The sequence below is a fragment of the Xenopus laevis genome, chromosome 7S, assembly GCF_017654675.1.
Source record: "Xenopus laevis strain J_2021 chromosome 7S, Xenopus_laevis_v10.1, whole genome shotgun sequence".
Lineage (NCBI taxonomy): Eukaryota > Metazoa > Chordata > Amphibia > Anura > Pipidae > Xenopus > Xenopus laevis.
Window position 1 is genome coordinate 59,665,140 of NC_054384.1, and position 21,301 is coordinate 59,686,440.

Below are 21,301 nucleotides of genomic sequence, written 5' to 3' on the forward strand. Positions count from 1 at the left end.
AGCAAAGCTGAGAGCTCCACGGGTACACTCCAGTAGCACACAGCCTGGAGCCCTCCATTGCCTGAAAAAAATGACTGGAAAAAACTTGATCACAGTCGGCGGGTCACCATATGATGGTATTTTTAGTAGTACCATTTTGACCTCGTGTAAGACAAAACTCAGTAAAGGAAAACCTTTAGTAATAGTCAGGCAATTTATTCATACATAATACAACATAACAGTTTTGTCTGGGTAAGCTGTTGGAGTAACACACAGAATGTCAGCCAAGGACTTACCAAAGACACACCTCTTGGTCCAGGCGTTATATAGCTTTCAGAAGGCATTTACAGTAATTGCGACAAAAGGGTTCACGGAAATACCATACATAGTCTGACTCCTCCTTGTACAATTAATGTCTAAATGATTTACTTAGTCTTACATGTTATCAAAGGAATGTTGTAACATACTGTGCCTAGCTCCAATGGTCCACAACCTCGCAATCAGCTATTGGCTAACCAAGGCCATTGTGGTATTTCCAGTAATTTGAGTAGCACTTCTCCGAAAAGGGGCCCCACCAGACAGGCTGGCGTTATGCTGACACTCTGGAATTTAAGTAACAGAGTGATGATCTTTTGTTTGTATGGCCTAGTATAAGCTATATGAGTGACCATTGTCCACAGTAGACCATTAGCCCTTATAGTCCATCCTGCCTTGGGCCCTATAGCGTTATGGCGTCATAGAGGGCGGGGGTGACAAATATCAATCCTCTGACACTAGCCATTCGTCCGTCTTAGGATTTAGACCGTTCCAGATATATATTATATAAACAGGTGCCAGATGTTAGGCACCCCCAAGTGATTTTATTTACTTACCTGAAACACCAGCCGGTGCTCATATCAGCAGAAAACTGCACCTGCCCAGGGTTATTTCAGCGAGCACCATGGATCGATCCTCTTCTGGCTTCTTGTTTCTTCAAATTTCCCGGGGCAGATGTATGCGCAGAAGCGCAAATGAAGAGGGTTGCTCGGTGGTGCTCACTGGTATAAACCCGGGCCGGTGCAGTTTTCTGCTGATAGGAGCACCGGCCCTGAGTTTCAGGTAAGTAAATACAATCACTTGGGGTGCCTAACATTTGGCACCCCCAAGTGTAAGACAACTTTCCTTCTCCTTTAACAGACAGGGAGAGGTTGTTGTTGAGGTTGTAGTTTTTCCACATTTCTAACCACAAAATGCTGTCTGTTTAATGTCGAAAACTGGGTAAATACTGTAAGCAATGGTTGATGATGGTTATTTAAATGCAGTTTACAAATTTGTTATATCCCTGTGTAGAACCGTGCTGTATGAACTTTTCCGGAAACAAGATATAGGTGAAAGCAAATAATTACAAGATTTTATCATAGAGAAACTGAAACATGAAATGAATAATGGCCCTGAATAAAGGGATTTCAATAGCAGTGGAAATGAAGATGCTCAAGAGATAGTCATTATCTCCTTATCTTCCAGAGCAGAGAAAAGCAACTCACAGAAAATAAAACTTATCAGTAGAAAGGAGATAGGGATACCAGATGCTGAATCATTTATAAGTATAGGAGCACTGTGTACAATAAAAAAAGAACAGCAGAATGGAAATTTTACAGTAGGGTAGCCAGGAAGGGCCATATGTGTACAGATAAAAAGACATCCAAATTTAAATTTGTTATGAAAAAATGTTCATTGATACTTTTATATGTTGCTATGACTGCTTTCTATGGATATATATAAAGCAAATGCATTGCAAGGCTATCCTCTGAATTACCTAGAGCTAACACTGACCTATTTCTGATTCTAACCTAACATACAGATAAATATATAGGAAGATATACTGTATATATACTGTATATAACTTGCAATCTTTTCTAACTGAAGGCTGAGTCCCTTTGACTTATTAAGCATAAGGGCAATGGAAAATGGGGCACAAAACTCTCGAAATCGCCTTGTCATTAATGTCATGTATCAGCACGAGATATCATTGAAATATGAAGAAATATGACGGAGCATTGCTAAGCTGGAAACAACCATGTGCTAGTGTGCCAATTCCCTAGCGAAAGAGATCATCGATCTGGCGAAAGTTCGTTACTCCACAAATTAAGTAAAGTCTAAATATCCTGTTTGCAACTTTTTGATCTTTTTTTTGTCTGTTCTGCCTCTTTCAACTTTTAAATGGGGCACACTTAACCCAGCTGCAAAAATATAGTACTTTGTAAAGCTACAATGTTATTGTTACATTTTATTATTTATCTTTCTGCCTGGTTGCTCGGTCAAATTGTACCCTAGCAACCAGATAGCTGCAGAAATTCCAAACTGGTAGCTACTGAAAAACAAGAACGAAGACCAATTATAAACATTCTCAAATTTTCATTGTCCTCACCACAAAGTTGATTTAAAGTGAACTATGCCATTAAAGGAGAACTAAACCCTAAAAATGAATAAGGCTAAAAATGCCATGTTTTATATACTGAACTTATTGCACCAGTCTAAAGTTTCAGCTTCTCAATAGCAGCAATGATCCAGGACTTCAAAGTTGTTACAGGGGGTCACCATCTTGGAAAGTGTCTGTGACACTCACATGCTCAGTGGACTCTGAACAGCTGTTGAGAAGCTAAGCTTAGGGGTTGTTGCAAACTATCAAGCAGAAAATGAGTTAAGTCTGCAATAAAAGCTGATGCTATTGGGCGGAATATTACATTCTGATGCTAAATGCACTGGTTTCTGTGCTGCCATGTAATAATTATCTTTATTAATTACTAATCAACCTTATATTGTGACATTTCAATTCTATGTGTACTGTATATTTTGAGTTGGTCCCTAAGCTCAGTAAGTGATATCAGCAGAGAGCATGTGCAGTGAAACAGCAGAAAAGAAGATGGGGGGGGCTACTCCCTATATTTCATCTCTGATCTCCAAATACTCTACTTCACGCAACCTTCGCTCTGCTTCTGACCTTCACTTTGCCCATTCTTGTCTACAAGACTTCTCTCGGGCTTCTGCTTTTCTCTGGAACTCTCTGCCTCGAGCTGTCAGACTTTCTCCTTCTTTCCAAACTTTCAAGCGCTCCTTAAAGACCCACCTGTTTAAAGAGGCTCATTCGATGTATTCTTAATTAATCAATCATTGATGTCTCAAAAATCACAAATTGTTTCTAAAATCCTAATGTCTCAATTGTACCCTAACCTTTACTTTGTAAACTCTAATTTATAGAGCCCTTTAATCCTATTGTACTCTGTAACCCTTGTTTGTTATCCACTATGTATTCCCTGTTGTTATAAATAAGGTAAAGCACTGCGTATCTTGTCGGCGCTATATAAATAAATAAATGATGATGATGATGAAGGGTGCTGAAATTCCAAACTGGAAAGCTGCTGAATGAAAATCTAAATAATTCAAAAATTATGAAGACCAGTAGCAAAGTATCATGGTCTACATCATAATCATTTAAAAGAGAAACACTCTTTTAAGAGTGCCAGGCTATTAGGGGGGAATGTAAACAAATTTGCAAAAAGAACAAATTTGTGAATAGAAATTAGCATGTCGCAATGTAATAGTCTTTATCAGGCTTTTATTGCATAGTGAATCTTATTTGTATATTGTGAACCTTTAACACCTGCTTGGAGCAAATGTAGAAAAAGCTGGCTACATATCATGTTCATATCCTACCCCTCATGTCTCTTTTCTCGGTCCTCAGCCCTCCCTCCTCAGCTCTCCATCCTCAGCCCTCTGTGGTCATAAGCCAGGGTGCCTAGTGTCAGCCTCTATTGATACTGATAAAATATGGTGACTATAAAATAGATGAGCCTGGATTAATGAGGGCGCAAGGCTGACATTAGGCACCCTGGCTTATGAGATGGCTGAGGAGGGAGGGCTGAAGACGGAGACCTGAGGGCTGAGGACAGAGAAAGGAGACATGAGGGGTGAGATCTGAACATGATATGTATGTGTCTGTGAGTAAAATAACTTTGGAGAGCGCATACCTGATAGTGATTCCTTCTGAAGATGTCCTAAATGGTTTCCGTACACATGAGTTTTCCTGCCCTGGCCTCTACTACTCCAGTGTGTGTGTGTGTGGGGGGGGGGGTGCTAGTGCTGAGTGGATCACTCACAGACCAGGTAACTTTTAAAAAAATAAAAACTTGTACAAAAAATAGTCATTGGGCCCCCCATAAAATTGGGCAGATGCACCTTTTGCTCTCTTATTATAGTGGCCTGAGAGCAATTGCAGTGATAGTTTGACTCTGATCTTTGTACGGAAGGAGCGGGCATTCTAAAACAGCAGGTATATATCAATTGCTTTTTCACTGAAGCAATTATGTGTCTGAATCCCAATCCAGTTAAGCTGCACATTTTTAAAAACACCAAAAAGAGTGACTGTACTACACAGAGTGTTAAACTTTGATTCCAGTTTATTTTTTATTTATTACAAAAATACAAAAGAGAATTACAAAACAATTATATCCTATATGTCTCTCAATTCTTTGAATTTTTTCAGCAGGGCTTCATGTTCTCTCAGGGCAAAAGTTAAGGTTCGGGTTTGGTAATATTGTGGGTTACTTTCTATGTTTTGGATGACGTCACAGAGGAGGTGAGCATGTTCCACAAAGGAGCCTGGAGCATCTTGTCCCAGTACTGTAAAATGAACATGCAGATGAAAGTATGATGGCTGGTAATGCAAGTAAATCCGAAGTTTATTTTCATGTATACCATAACGCTTTAAAATGGCTTCCTGCATGAAACAAAACAAAACCAAAAAAAAAGATAAATTGGTTAGAAAAAGGTAATCCATACAAGAATAAAAGCAAATCTCGGACCTAATAAAGCTTTATTAGAAGGCAACAGAATTCAAGAATACATGATTCAGTTGTGTGCATTGTGAGGGAACCTAAAAATAAAAGTACTTAATGTGTGTGAAAGCCACTTAATCAGCTGTTCTTTTTACATTCAGCATAAAAAATAGGTCACCTTACTAAATCCATTAGAAGAAATGAAATTTTTATTTTTTATTTTTTATAGTTTTTTAATTATTTGCCTCATTTTTCTGACTCTTTCCAGCTTTCAAATGGGGGTCACTGATCCCATCTAAAATTGAATGCTCTGAAAGGCTACAAATGTATTGTTATTGCTACTTTTTATTAATTATCATTCTATTCATTCCTCTCTTATTCAAATCAATGCATGGTTGCTAGGGTAGTTTGCACCCTAGCAACTGGATTGCTTAGATTGCAAACTGGAAAGCTGCTGAATAAAAATCTAAATAACTCAAAAACCACAAATAATATAAAATGAAAACCAATTGCAAATTGTCTCAGAATATCCCTCTCTGAATCAAAAAACAGTTAAAGAGTCAGCGACCCCTTCCCCCAGAGCTGCTTTATAGAAGGTAAAAATTAAACATTACACTTCAATATTAAAAAAATGGTCACAAATGGAAAGTAAATGGAAAAAGTCTTTATTTCTGGTGAACAATCTCAAACCAACTGAACTGAAAAAAAAGTGTTTGAAGGTGAACAACCCCTTTAAGAGCCTCAAGCTTTTATTCTACAAGCAAAGGTAGTTCCATAGGTATGGATACACATCCATGATAAGCCTATGGCACTAACGTTGCTTGTAAAATATAAGCCTAAGGCCCTTAAGCTGAAGCTGTTGTAAAGTCAAACAGCAAACCATGGTCATCTCAAGAAAATATGGGGCCTAAGGCAAACGTGACGATTCAGGTCCCGAAAAAAGAAAGTTTTATGCCTCAATGTATTTCTGTCTCCTCCAATTACAAAGGAAACAAATGCTGGCATGTGATTTTTATCACATAAAGAAAAGTGACTGCCTATTGTAAGATATGGGTGTCTAAAGGGCACCATATTGTGTGTATTTCACCAGCATTAAGCTGGTGAAATCAAAACTCAGTGGAAAACTGTATTGCTGCAGCTAGTAAAGCTGTTTAAAGTGTGAACCGGCTCAGTAAAAGCTGGATTATGGGTCCCTGGAGTGGATGGTAGAGAGCAGGGTGGGCTTCCATCCCTTGCTCCATGTAAGGGTTTTGCAGCTGCCAAGCTAAAGGCAGTTAGAGTTAATTAATGTTAGTTATAAGGAGGTGTGGAGCAAGTGCTGCTGCTGCTTTCCCCTAGAGAGGAGAAGTGGGAGTGGCCACATGTGCTTGTGAGCACCAGGGAACAAGAGTGATTCCCCTGAGCTGGAGAGAGGACCAGAGAAACCACTCCCAGGAGACAAGTGTCTCAAGTGTGCCCAGAGTGGATTCTGGGATTTGTGGTCCATTGAAAGCCATTGAGGGCTAAACTCAACTGTGAGTAAAGTGAACACCAGTGAGGGTGTGAAGCGGGACTGTTATTGCTATGATGTGAAGCATATGTGATTCCCCATGTGAAGCCAGTGGGCTGAAGATTTTGTGTTTTGTGCAAATAAAAGCCAGCTAAGCGGCAATTTGAACTCTTTAAGGTGGTCAGTCTCCATTTATGTGCTGAAAACTGTGCCATGGCCTTGGGTTTCGCTACCGGAAGCTCACACTATATATAAGTGAAGATCATTATCAGGAGAGGGTTCACTTAATTTTTCTGGGGTTATGTGCAATGTAGCTACCCTTAGCTGCCCAGCTCCTCTAAACTAAATAGTTTATTTGAAATAGTATGGAGACACTTAAAGGGGTTGTTCACCTTCAAACACTTTTTTTTTTCAGTTCAGTTGGTTTCAGATTGTTCACCATAAACACTTTTTCCAGTTACTTTTTATTTTCTATTTGTGACCATTTTTCTAATATTCATGTGTTAATTTCCCTTTTTTTACCTTCTAAAGCAGCTCTGGGAGGTGGTGGGGGTCGCAGATCCTTAACTGTTTAGTTGATACATTTGTTTGTCCCTGCTGAGCAGAATCCCTGAGTTTTATTAAAGGAGAAGGAAAGGTTTCGTACACTTGGGGGTGCCAAATGTTAGGCACTCCATGTGATTGTATTGACTTACCTGAAACCCCGGGCCGGTGCTCCTATCAGCAGAAAACTGCACCGTCCTGGGGTTATACCAGTGAGCACCACGGAGCGATCCTCTTTCTGTGTCTTCTTTCTTCAAATTTCATGGGGAAAACGCCTGCACAGTCTAACTAAATAGCTGACTTTTTAGTTAAAGTTCGGCTTCTTGTTCTACTGCCGCGAGAAGGAAAGAGGAAGACGGAAGAGGATCGCTCCATGGTGCTCACTGGTATAAAGCTGGCCATAGACGCAAAGATCTGATCGTACGAATCGAGGATTTGTACGATTTTCGAACCGTGTGTGGAGAGTCCCGACATTTTTCGTCCAGCGGAGATCTGTCGTTTGGACGATTGGACAGGTTAGAAAATTTCTGTCGGCTGCCGATAATATCTCTGCGTGTATTGCCGATCGTACGATTTTCAGTGGGAGACTGTCACTAGCTTTGGTTGGACATAGATAACGTACGATTGCTGTCAGGGGCAGAACATTGCTGATCTGTTCTTTAACTAATCTGACTGGTAAGACTTTGATCTGAATGGTTAGTGGCGGGTCTGGAGATGGGAAAGTCCAATCATACGATGATTCGTACGATCGGATCTTTGCATCTATGGCCAGCTTAACCCCGGCCCGGTGCAGTTTTCTGCTGATAGGAGCACCAGCCCGGAGTTTGAGGTAAGTCAATACAATCACTTGGGGGTCAAATAAATCCAAAAACTCTAATTCATTCCGTCTGCTGGTTCTGATAATCCGTTCTCCTCCAGATAAGCAGTAGTTATTTTTTGTGTAGATGAGCCAGCACTATAAGATCAGGATAGACAAAAAAAAAGTAATAGTATATAGTGTAGTATTCCTTATTTTACTTTTATACACTTCTGTGAGGTTACATTTAATGGGCAGAGTGTATGTTTCCCTTCCCTACTGGGTTAACTTGCCCTTTAAACCAAACCTTTTTAAAAATCAATGGCACCTTCTGTGTGTTCAGATTAAATACAAACGTTTAAGAGTATTGCTAGCATTGATAATGATTATTCCACCGTTGTAGGCATCAGTTGACTCTAACAAGATGTGCTCAATATCATGTAAAAACCTTTTCGATAAATAATTTTGCAAATAAAAGTTGCACTCACACATGTACACTTTAAATTAGTGTATAGACAGTCAGTCCATTAGAAAAATCTAATAGAAATCTGTAGGTGGTCAAATATCAAAAGGAGAGGTCTGGGAGGATGGGTATAAAGAAGTGGCTAGGGGGAAAGTTATTAGGAGTGGGAATCAAGAAGATACTCTTAGATACAGCTCATAACAATAGCTGAGCTAAAATTTAATTCTGTTTCAACCATAACTGTAGATTCTCACCTTTCCTTCTTCCAAGATGTTTTTTAATAAAGGTAGATGATCTTCGGTGAGGTCCCTCAGAGATCTGATGTCATGCTGGTGACATATTGCAATTAAATATAGATCTTCTACCTGATGAGATAAAAGTTTAATGTTATGTTATAACTCTACAGTTTTGATGCAAACAAAGATAACACAAATGTTACTTTAATGATGAACAAGGGTATAGCTAATGTAGTGCACAGACTGTTCAAACATATTTGTGGTTTCAAAGAACATACTGTATAAGCAAGAATAGAACAGCAACAAACAGACCACATGGTGGTGTTCCTTTAATTTCTGTGTAGAAATGTGTCATCTCCCACTCAACTCCAATCAGCTGTAATAAAGAAATGAAGAAAAGTTGTGTGCCCACAGTAAGCTGTGTGTAAAAGCTAATGTTATATTCCTATTCTTGTCCTCTGGTGTGCATTTTCCTGTATTATATTTAAACATTTGTGTCATATGCAAATAGTGTACTGCTGAACCACAGGCAAATTGTGGAAAGTAATGCCGTGCTGTTTCATGTAGCAGGCTGCTAAAGCAGATCTTTTTTTCTCCTCTGCCTTAGAAAGTAAAACTGGTCACACAAGCCATCTCTGTAATTGTGCCCCTGTGCTACTGGAAGATTAAACTCTGATTGATACCTCCTACTGCCTAGGAGGTATTTTTGTAAATAAAAATATCTTCTTTACGCCCCAGTCGTTCATTGCTTTGCAAATAATATGGGCAGTATAATTTGCTAAAGTATGTAATATTCCTAAGATATGTATATGTATAGAAGCACTTTTCTATGTAACCACTAACAAACAGTGAGGGAGAGGTGAGGGGCCTATGGAAGGCAGTTGAGAGTGGAAGGGGTTGTATGTAGGAAGTTTATTTCTCTTTTAATGAAAAGGTACACTTTTCATACACTGGCCATTCTGGGGTACTCTATACAACAAGTCCACTGTATAAATTATGAATAAAAGTCCCTGCTCAGCCATGTATTAAAAGGGCGTAGTTAAGAGCAACCAGGAAAATTATCCTCTTCTTTGATCTCACTAGATATACTGTCAAAAGGAATATTTAGCAAGCAGCCTGGTTTGGAGTTACGTCCCCTGCACTGGGCAGCTGACTGGTATACATATAATAAATTTTTTAGATGTCGGGCTGTTTAATATACAGTACATGGCAAAAAAACGTGTGCATAAAGTACACGTTACGTGTTAAATTACTTCCTTATTACAGGAAGTATCTTTAATCTTGTCTGCATGTTAACCATGTTTGCCTCTTTTGTGCTTCACTAATTGAGGTATCATATTCACTTTTCAAACAAAGAGAAGGTTATAAGTAATCAGACCAGAATCAGTAATCAAGAAAATGAGCTGCCACACAGTAAAGGAAAACACTATACTAATTTCATTGGATAATTAAAAAGCAACTACATTTAGCACACATTAGATAAGATGTTTTACTATGGCATGTTACTCAGAGGGCCAATAAAAGCAACAGCAATGTTTATAGATATATTCAGGGAGTTTCAGGATCTGTAGAAAGGTTCAAACAAGGAAAGATAAGATTATCCTGCTATTGTTATATCTGCCCACACATTGCCATTCAGCTCCCAGATTCAGATGGCACTTGGGCTAGCAAGTCTACACACTTTCCTTGGGTTTCCTTGGGCACCAATAATGAAGGTCTGTCACTGTCGGTAATAACAGCATACAAATGTATGCAACATTCTGACTGACATGACTACAGGAACAAGAGCTTACTAGTCTTAGGTCAGTTTGTCCATGTAGTTGGCTCAATTTACTACAACTGTGTAATTTGATTGGCCCAATATAAAACAATCTTGTCATTTTAAGCCAAAAGAATCAATTGCAGCTGTGTTTGGTACATGGGATTCATGTACTAAAACTAGTGCTAAATTGCAAAAGTGGCGTTGCACATAGCAACCAATAATCAATTATTTTTGATGAGTCCAAGTTAGAAAATGGAAGCAAAGATCTGATTGGCTGCTAAAGGAAACTGCAGTGGAGTAACATACATGTTTTTTCTGTTATCAGTCATATATACAAGCTGTATGCCACACGTGTATAAAAAAATCCTTGCAGATGCTGCAAATACAAAGCTTGCACATGGTTTCTGTACACATGCAAGATGTTTACCATTTTAAAATTCAGGATTATTTTGTACCAATTAACAGAGGTATGGAAGCAACTGTATTTTTCACGATGTGTTTAAATTAAAAAAATAATTCAATCTGCTTATATACTGTCTGGCAGTGACAGGGAGCAGTGAGCAAGTCTTGTCAGTGCCAATTATTTTTGGCACAACTAGAACCCTTTTTGTTTAACCTCAGCCAGATTTACCCAGGAATAGGGCTCTATAATTTTGCTTCCAGTGGATGTATCATTGTAAGATATCTGCTGATAAATAGCTAAATAGTTCTTAATCATGGCACATTAAAAACTGGGTGCTATGGAAGAGAAATTTGTTAAAGATGACAAAGATAATAAAAAATTACAGGGTACAAAGAACAAAGAAAATGAAGCACATAACAGGTTTCCAGATAATAGAGGTCATATCTGTAATATAAACAGGTATGCAATAAGAAACCCATATTAAAGCCTATATATAAATATATATATATTAAGATGGATTTCAGAGGGTTAAGGAAACACAGGAGCACAAAACAATGAACATATTAAACAAGAACTGCCTCTATTCTACAATATGTTTGTCCACAGATATATAATGTTAGATTCATTCTTATGTCTTTATGTTACAGACCTGCTTCTGATTCCACTTGAAATCAGCGATAAGAACAAACCAATTGTTAGGATCTGGGTTCTTGTGTACAATTCATTCAGCTTTCTTCTCCAGAATATTGTACACCCACTGTAAAACAAAAAATTAAACTGATTTTCTCAAAGGAATTTAAATGTACTCAACAGTGCTGCTTCTTGTAACCAGGTAGCAGCGCTCCTACTGGACTCAATGGTTTTGTAGCTCTGCATGTGCAATAACTGTTGCTAACAATAGGAAGCAAACTAGAGGGTATTCTGTGATAATGAACTACTGTTTAATATATTGCAGAAAATAATTGAGATTTAAAAATTCCAGCTCAGTTCCAGATTCTTGCAATTCTGCGCTTTCTTTCTACAGGATTCGGCTGAATCTCAAGTGTCTGGTTAAAATCACACTACAGACCATGTGAAAATGGAAAGTGCAATTTTTAGGATTCAGATTGAGTTCAGTATTCAGTGAAATCCACCAAATAAGATTTATGGGCCCATTTACTTAGTTCGAGTGAAGGAATAGAGGAAAAAAAGTTTGAATTTCGAATGGTTGAATATGGCTACTTCGACCATCGAATGGGCTACTTCGACTACGACCTTCGACTTCGAACGATTTGAACTAAAATACACCATGTACCATTCAAAAATATTTTAGAAAAACAGGGAATGTTTTAATAACTTTTTTTTTTTCCTCCATGTTCTGAACAATTCAAATTGCACAGAAAAATCATTATGACAATTGAATCTAAATATTTTTTCCAAAACAAGTGTTGCCATCTTGTGGTGAGAAGAATGTATTGTTATTTTAAGCAATTGTTGCTTGCTTAAAAAGGCAGTATCCAATGTTTCATGTAGTATGGGAATCACTCACGACAGCAGAATAACTGCAAACATGCTATTTATTATGTCACCACACGACATGTTTCGGGCCTATTGGCCCTTTTTCAAGTGTGAAAAAGGCAGTATATCCCTCTGGTTCTAAAGGAGTTCAACATGTATTGTTACTTTTTTAAACATGGAAATTAAGCTACTACAAGTTTGGTCCTTATGCAGTTGTTAGAAGAAGTCCCTTATGCAGGAATTTTATCTGTATCTATATCTGCACTGGCAATCCAATTATCTGCCTTACAAGGACAAAACATGTAGAACAGTGATTCTCAACATGTTGCTCACCAGCAGGGGTGCTTTGCCAATGAGGCGAGTTGAGGCTGTCGCCTCAGGCAGCAGTGCCCCACTAGGTACCAGGGGCAGCAAAAGTGCTGCTGCTGGTACTTTAAGAGCGAATTTCTGGGGGAGGGGGGGCAGCAGCAACAGCTGCTGCCTCAGGCGACGGAGGGGCCAGGATCGCCCCTGCTCACCAGCCCCTTAGATGTTGCTCTCAGGGACCACAAAGCAGGCCCTTATCTTTTAATTCCTGGCTTGGGGGTAAGTTTTGGTTGCATATCAACCAGATAAACTGCAGAACAGAGCATCCTATATGCCAGAGATCCCCAACCTTTTTTACCATTCAAATGTAAAAAGAGTTGGGGAGCAACACAAGCATGATAAAAGTCCCTGGGAGTTCCAAATAAGGGCTGTGATTGGCTGTTTGGTAGCCCCTATGTAGAGTGGCAGCCTACAGAAGGCTCTGTTTGGCAGTACAGCTGTTTTTTATGCAGCCAAAGCTTGCCTCCAAACCAGAAATTCAAAAAAAAAAAAAAAATACCTGCTTTGAGGCCACTGGGAGCAACATCCAAGGGGTTAGTGAGCAACATGTTGCTCATGAACCACTGGTTTGGGGATCATTACTATATGCCGCCAGTCCACATAAGGGTTACCGAATAGATAATCACAGTGGTCTATTAGATGGGAATATCTTGGCAGGGGCAGGTCACACAGCAGTGATATTTGGTCTCTATGAACTCCGTAAAATAATCTAGGGCGACCGAATATAATATAATTTCTCTCCTATGTTCCATAAGGAGTTATGGTCATTATATTCTTGGCCCAGTCAATACACTCAGGAGGTCAGGTGGAGATTTTTTATTTCTGCATAAATATGAACAAAATCTTTACCTGTTTCACACACTAAAGTCCTAAATCTAGACGAGAACCCAATTAAACAAATTAGTCAAAAACATAATGTTTGTTCATTTATTTGTGCAAATGATCTAATATTATGTATGTGTGCTTAGAAAGTGTATGTAAGCCTTAACATTACGTAACTGGTGTGCACCCATGTGTAGCAATATATGAAACTAAACATTTTTGTAACTGTTGCTCAGTTCTGCATATCAACTTGGGGGAATCTCAGTCCATAAAACAGCTTCAACTCTAGAGTGCTGGTAGCCTTTCTTGCATAAACTGCCCACTTTCAGGTCATTTCACAACATTTCTAAAGGATTAAAGTCGGAACTTCACCTTACTTACTAGACTTGGCCATTCCAAAACATCTCCTGTTTTAACCAATCTTTGGTAGATAAACTTATATGATTAAAATTGTTATCTTGTAGCATTAATCTCTCTTGCTTCACAGAAACAAACCCTGACAGGGTACTGCAGGATTTGCTGGTATAATTTAGACATTATAGTTCCATAAATAATGGCAAGCCATCCTGATCCAAAGACAACAAAGTAGGCCACATTGTGATACTGCCAACACATTTCACAGATGGGATTATATTTCCATTCTGAATTATTCTTGTGTTCTTTAGCAAGCTCTATATGGACATCAATGTTCTTTTGCTTGCAACCTAGTCATGCATTAGTGTTATCAGTGTTATGGTTGACCACTCCTGGATAGGGTAACTGGTGTTAAAAGTCCAAGCTCTTTATAGTTATGTAAAGGTTTGCCTGGTGAGCATCAATAACCAGATCACATTTTAGGTCATATTTATGAAAAAATATTGAAAATAAAACAGGGTCACAAACTTTCAATCATCACTATATAAGAGCACAAGCACACAAGACAATGCAGCACAAAACATGGTGATGCATATATTTTCCTGCTGATGATTTCTATTAATGCTGGTGGGAAGGGAAGTTTGAATGTTTTGCCTCCCACACTGGAGAAGGTTGAGCATTGGTGACAAAATATTACATGTGCCATAGCACTAAATAATTGCAAATTTTTTAATCAGTGCCAATTTGTCATTCAACACTTTTATCCTCCAAGCAGGGTGTAGTTTAGACTTACCATTAAGCTCAGGAGAGGGGCTTAAGTTATATACAGCATAGATATCATTCTTTAACTGAAGCTTGAGTTCTGGATCATTTTTCAGAAAGCTGGAGACTGTGGGGGAAATTCACTAAGGGGCGAAAATTAGCCAGCGACGGCTTTGCCGCCTTCGACACACAACGCCAGTCAATTCACTAAGTTGCAAAGTTTTGTTGCCGATGCTGAACGTTTGCAAAGTTGCACTAGCGTTACTATGGCAGGCATAGAGAAGTTGCGCTAGCGTTAGATAATTTGCATACGGTGGGAAGTTAAATTTCAATGGACATGTATGTTGCAGCAAATACATTACACTACACAAGCCCAGGGAACCTTAATAAAAGAAAATAGAGTTGTTATATTGCCCTACACATGAGCCCACCGTATAGTTTATGTGCCATATGTAAGGAAATGTAGGGGGGAAGGAGGGTACCCCCAAAAAAATGTACAATCTCTTTTTCAGCCTATCACCCTGTAAAAAGGAAAAGACGCCAGCGTTTTGTGGGACTTTTGGGACCAAGTCCTATCTACTCTATTGCACTTCGCCTGGTCTGCTGGTGAAGGCAAGTCTGGTGATAGAGGTAACTTTCAGTAAAAACAAAAAGTGAATTTGCGTGAATTTGCGTAGAAACGCTCTTTCGCCAGAGCGAAAATACGGCTGGCGTTAGAGTGCAAAGTTGTGCAAGTCTATCTCCTTCGCTACCGTAATTACACCAGCGCCCGTTAGTAAATCGGTAAAGTACCAAAATTACCTCACGCTGGAGAATTTTTGCCAGCGTTGGCCACTTCAACCTTTAGTAAATTTCCCCCCCTGTGTCTGTTTGGAATGGGGTATACAGTTGTGTGTGCTTCAACCACCTCACATAGGTTCCTTTCGAGCAGAGTGCAAAGCAGTGTATAGGCCCTTGCCATGGGCCAATTATACAGCGAAAGGAAAAACTGCAGCACCTCTTGTTTGCAAATTGTGAAAAATGTATTACAATTGGTCAGTAACAGGCAACGTTTCGGGCCTTGTCTTGCCCTTTCTCAAGCCTGCCTGATAGTGTGTGATACAAACATTTATCCCCCACATTGGGGGAGTGCACAATATCAGGACCCACCCCCAATCATGTTCAAACCAATCAAGTGAGGACATCGTGAAAGTTCAGTAAAGTCCAAGCATTATTCGTTTTGCGTGTGTCTTGTTAGTCCATATTCCATGTTGGTATTTAGTTGTATTTATAAGACAAAAATTTCAATAGTGACACTTAGTGATTAAAGATTAAAAATTAAAACAATATATAAGGTTATAGAGGCTGCAGTACCTTTTACCCGGAGAGGATAGTTCCGAATGGAATCTCCTCGATGCAGATGTTTGGAATGGTGTATTCTCCAAGTTAATGACTGCATCATTACAGTTCTCAGAGCCACTGGATACCTATTAAAACATAAATTATTATAGTGTTACATAGTAGTGCTGAGGCTAAAACATTTTTACTACTCATCAAACCCTCTGCTTCAGTTCAAATGAGGGAAAGTCACAGCATTTAAACCCTCAGGGGCAGAGCATCTTTGATGTACCACATTGCTTCATTTGCTACTCACTGAGTGGCTGTGTGCTAATTTAAAGGGGCTGATAACCTTTGAGTTAACTAAGTATGCAGTAGATTGTGATATTCTGAGACGATTTGTAACTGGTTTGGTTTTCATTTTTTATTATTTGTGTTTTTTGAGTTATTTAGCTTTTTATTCAGCTGCTCTCCAGTTTGCCATTTCAGCAATCTGGTTTCTAGGGTCCAAATTAACCTAAGAGACTGGAATATGTATAGACGAGGACCCGAATAGAAAGAGGAGTAAGCAAAGGTAGCACAAGCAATTCATTTTTAGATTTAAAGAGCCTTTGTTTTTTTAGATGGGGTCAGAAGAAAGCAAATAATGCAAAAACTATAAAAAAAATTAAGACCAATTAAAAAGTTGCTTAGAAATAGCCCTCTATAACATATTAAAAGTTAACATAAAGTGGAACCACCCCTTTAAGGCAAAAACAACAGATAATTATCTAATATTTCCAAGCATGACAGAACTGTTTTTGTTCTATTTTATAGGCAGAAAATAGCTGGCTTTGTGGGGCTTATACCAGTTGTAATACTCTGCATTTAAAATTGTGTTTGATTGTTGTTAAGCTGTACATTCTAGGACATCTTTCCAGTAATACGTCTTAAGTCAAATATCAAAAATGCAGTTGCTGCAACAGTTTTCAATGCACCTTCAAAACATCACAACACTTGTTCCCCCTCTTCATTTAGGGCTAAAATACACAGAAGATTTTAGGTTGGTGCTGGAAAGACAGATTGCATCCTACAAATCAGATGTAGTTGCATGGGTCAAAATATAATGGGACTGATACAAAAATCTGATGTGTAAACTACATGAAAGATTGGCCATCCAACATGTAAAGCCTTTCGTAAGGTACCACTGCAGGCCCAGACTGGCCATCTGTGGGTTATGGCAAATGCCAGAGGGGCTGCTATAAGGTGCCATAGAAAGTCAGTATTTAGTGGGCTGGTTGAGGCTGTTTGGGCCTCTATGTAGGCTGATTGGGCCTCTGTGTACCTAAAATGCCAAGGCTTATTTTAGTTCTCAGTCCGGACCTGGACCACTGCATGCTGTGTCTTCACCCAGCAAGATAAAATCTGATGGTGTCTTACAGATATTTTTCTTCTCACTGAAATAAATGGACTCTCTAATGTAGATGCATGAACACACCAAACCATCACTTTATCTGATCCAACTTTACATTATGACTATAAGGATCAGATTTTGTAGGATTCAACAAAATATTGTGCTATTGTTGCGTGGCCCACATAATTTCCTGTGTAGTTTAGCCCTTATTCTACATCAGTTCTTTGTGCTCCACCCTCATAACTCCATCCTCAGAATTCTTGTATTGATGCTTACAGGCAGATGGAAGGAGAGTGGACAAAGTAAAGAACTCTGTAAAGGCTTTAGTGTTTACTGATTCACCATGGCAAAGCCTCAAACAATTCAAAGAAATGTATTTAAGAGAAAATGCAATATAAAATGCTAAAGACTAACTTTTTATTTGCCACTATGTCACAGGAGGCATATGCCTACTGAACAGGAATAATACATTGAAAGTTATTGCAGGTAAGGAACAATGAGGCTACTTTAGGTGAGACACTCCCCCTCCCTCCCCACTCTGGTAATAATAAATACCACTCACTGGCTTCTAAAGTGTAAATTTCACCAGAGTTGATAAATGAGTCATGGTGAGTGCTATGGCTTACTGAGGATTCTGGGAACATCCATTTGCTTCTCTTATTTTCCTTATTTTAAACAGCAACGCTCTGAATCCAAGACTGCTGCTAGACCTTCTCAGAGATACCAACTCGCACGGTCGGGCCAAACAGACAGGCTTAAACACAATTCAATTCAACTGGAGGTCTAAGGTTGGTATAGACCTCCGCAAAATTAGCAGGTAGCATGCAGTGGGCAGCCCTCTGGAAACATTTGATTTTGGTGGTTTATATGGATTGCTAGATTTGGCCAAACTTGAGATATTATTTCATATTACCCCATTCATTTTTTGGTCACCATGTAAGGTTCAATAGGGGAAGACAACATTTGCAGTAAATAGTAATACAGTTTATTAATGCAAGCAGATAATAAAAAAGCACTAGTGGTGTGTGTCTAGACTTAATTAAGTCAAGCTGGTAGGAATCTTATTAAAGCAAACAGGCTATTAAACCGGGTGCAGTTCCGTTCTTTTGTCTCTCTCAGCCTGAGATGCTCAGTAACTCGCAGAGCAGGATTTGTTCAGTGTAGTTGATCCTGGTCCTCCTTCTGTCTTTGAAATTAGTGCATGGGCTGCAGCCATTTGGTAATATGCAGAGTAGAGAGGGACAGTTATCGAGCTCCTGTCCTTCCCTCTGCCTTTACAGTCATATGGTACCGTCTGCTCCTAGTCCCTGCTGCTTATCTTTCTGTGTAGGAAAATTGTTTTATCCTGTGCTGATTCCCTAAGTACTGCCTTCAGCTCAAATCCAGAAAGCGGGTGTTTTATAGTACCCACTACATTGCTACCGTTGCCATTGTCCCGCTTCCTTTTCTCCCCTGCGTGTGCCATTGTAGCTTGGTGATTAAGAAGTGCTTGTGCCCAGTGGATGGCAGAGTTGTAAAGTGCAGGTAGAGTGTACTTCCTGAGTCATAGTGCCACCTGCCACCTGCACAAGGAAGAGGACACGATACATCTACTGTAAGACTATAAGGGGCAAATTCACTAACCTGCGGAGTTGCGCTAGCGCAGGCTTCGCCGCACTTCTATGTCTCTGTTGAAGTACAAAATGCAGTTTTATATGTTTGAGTAATACTAATGTGACAGATCAGAACTTCGCCACTTTTATTTTTAGCTCAAACTTTCACTTCCTTTTTCCTAAAAACAAACTTGAATTCAAATGTTGTTTGTCTAGACGATCTCTATATTCATTTAATTTATTTTATATTATAATTTATTTTCTAAAGAATGTTATAACATTGTTATAAGCCAAGCATTGCATAGTTTTAATGTTGAGGATGATAAGAATAGAAGTTTTACTGTATATACTGTACTTAGATAAAGTATGTATGACCAATAAAATTGCCATTTTGACTTTCCTTTTAGAATGGAGAGGCTGCAGGTAAATTGAAATAGGATATAGAAACACTTTTCAAAAATGGCACAATATACCTTAAAAAATTCTGAATGTAAAACGTTCTAAGCACTTTTGCAATTTGCATTATTTATCTTTTCAGTTTCAGAGCTATGTACGTTTTTATCAACTGCGTTGTCTATTGTTTATATATTCAAATATATTGCACTGTGTGGCTTTCATTGTTTTTACAGATATGGGACTTATAATCCAAAATGCTTGGGACCTGGGCTTTTCTGGATAAGGGATTTTTTTGTTATATGCATCCAAAAATTCTATACTATCCCAATCATGTTTCAAAGTGAATCTCATGGACTTTCCAAATTATTTAAATGTTCCACAAAACCCTCCAATTCAGCTGATGACCCTAGCCAAACAAAAAAGATATCTATGAAGTGCCTATAAAAAGCCCCATACTTTTTAAACATTTGATGGTTTCAAATAATGTCACTCTCATAAGCTTACATATATACGCATTAGCATAGACAGGGGCGACTTTTGACCCCATGGCTGTCCCAGTTCGCTGTCTGTAGAAATGATTTTTAAATTTAAAGTAGTTCTTGTATAAAAGTAGATTGAAAAGTGATAATGTAAATTCCACTGGTGGCCCATTGTACAAAGCATTTCCCGTAATTATATTACGTACTGCCTCTAGACCTGCCCCATTCGGGATACAGATGTAAAGGCTCTGCACGTCCATGGTTACCAAAATGAATTCACTTATTGCATGGTCAATGCTCTCTATAACCTTCAAGAAATCATTGGTATATTTAAGATAGCTACCAATGTTCTGTACACAGGATTGCAATAAAAAAATCTACATATTCAGTGATTTTTTCATTTAGTGACCCATTCGAAGATATGATTGGATGTCCTGGTGGTCAGGACAGGCTCTTGTGGATCTTGGGCAGAGTATATATCACTGGATTTACCGGACAGGTAGGCAGAAAATAATTCATCATTTCATCAGTTATCCAAGGATTCATCACAGCAACATTTTAAATGCCTTTCGATTCATTTTGGAATTCAGTAGTGGGATCATTAGGCAATTCAACATAATTCAATTTAGTCGATAATTCATTGGGTAAGGAGTTCACTTTTGTAATAACGGTAATCAAGAATTACTACTCCATCACCCTTGTCCGCACTCCTAATCATAATGTTTTTTTCTCTCTTAATGATTTCATGGCTCTCTTAAAGCGATGCCTTGTTTCATACTACTTGACCATGTCCATGTTGAGTATATGGTTAAAGGTCTTGATTGAGGGGTTGTTCCTAACCAGATCAAATGTACATTTAGATTTAAAATTTTGCTTAGCTGAATCCATGTTTCTTTCAATATTATGTGCTGTGTTCACGCAGCCACCATCTGCTCCCATATTTTGGCTATACCTCTCTTAATTGTATCTGGCGTGCAAGCTTATAATCAGATGAGTCAGATGCAATTTGAGTGTAGGACTGGCCAGACATGGGATGACTTTAATGTAGTTGGCCATCTTAAATATATTGCAATATATGGACAAACAATCCCTATTTTGTTTTTGTTTTGTTTAAATGGTAAGGCATTTTTTAGTAGCTGTATGCACAAAATGTCTCAATGTCTTTAATATATTGATAATGGGTTGAGTGCGGAGGACCTCTTGTATTTGTCTATATGTATTTTGTGGACACAGCCTCATTGCACCCCCGCCTAATGGTTTTAAAAAATAGTGGTGAGCACAACTTTCCCTTGTTTGTTATAGTTTATACAGGAGCAGTGACCAGCTCCATGTAGCTCCCACCATTCCCAGCTATAGTCAGGTGATCCCACTGGTGTCTAATAAAAGGGCAGCCAAGTATGGAGGTTTACTTTGAAAGCAGCAAGTAAGTTGCAGGTAAAACCTAGTCCCTTTGTAAAATGTATAATGAAGCAATAGAATTCTTAATGAATCAGATAAAATTGAGCATAGGACCTGCCAGAAATGGGATGACTTTGACGTAGTTGGCCATCTTAAATATATTGCAATATATGGACAAACAATCCCTGTTTTGTTTAAAGGGTAAAGCATTTTTTAGTAGCAGTATGTACAAAATGTCGCTGTCTTAAATATATTGATAATGGGTTGAGTGCAGAGGACTCTTGTATTTGACTATATATATATATATATATACACACACACGCTGGTAAATGCTCGCACTCTAATCCAGACTTAGGTTTACTGTGGGTGCTGGGTCAAAGATTCAAGCATATAGCAATTAGACAGGGAACCGCACTCATGCACAAGTATGAATAAATATT

The 21,301-nt window shown here is 38.7% G+C and overlaps 1 pseudogene; it reads right to left on the reverse strand.

Annotated features, from left to right (window-relative positions):
- Positions 1-4,419: 4,419 nt before the first annotated feature.
- LOC108697568 lies at positions 4,420-18,461 on the reverse strand (annotated as a pseudogene).
- Between the last annotated feature and the right edge of the window lie 2,840 nt (positions 18,462-21,301).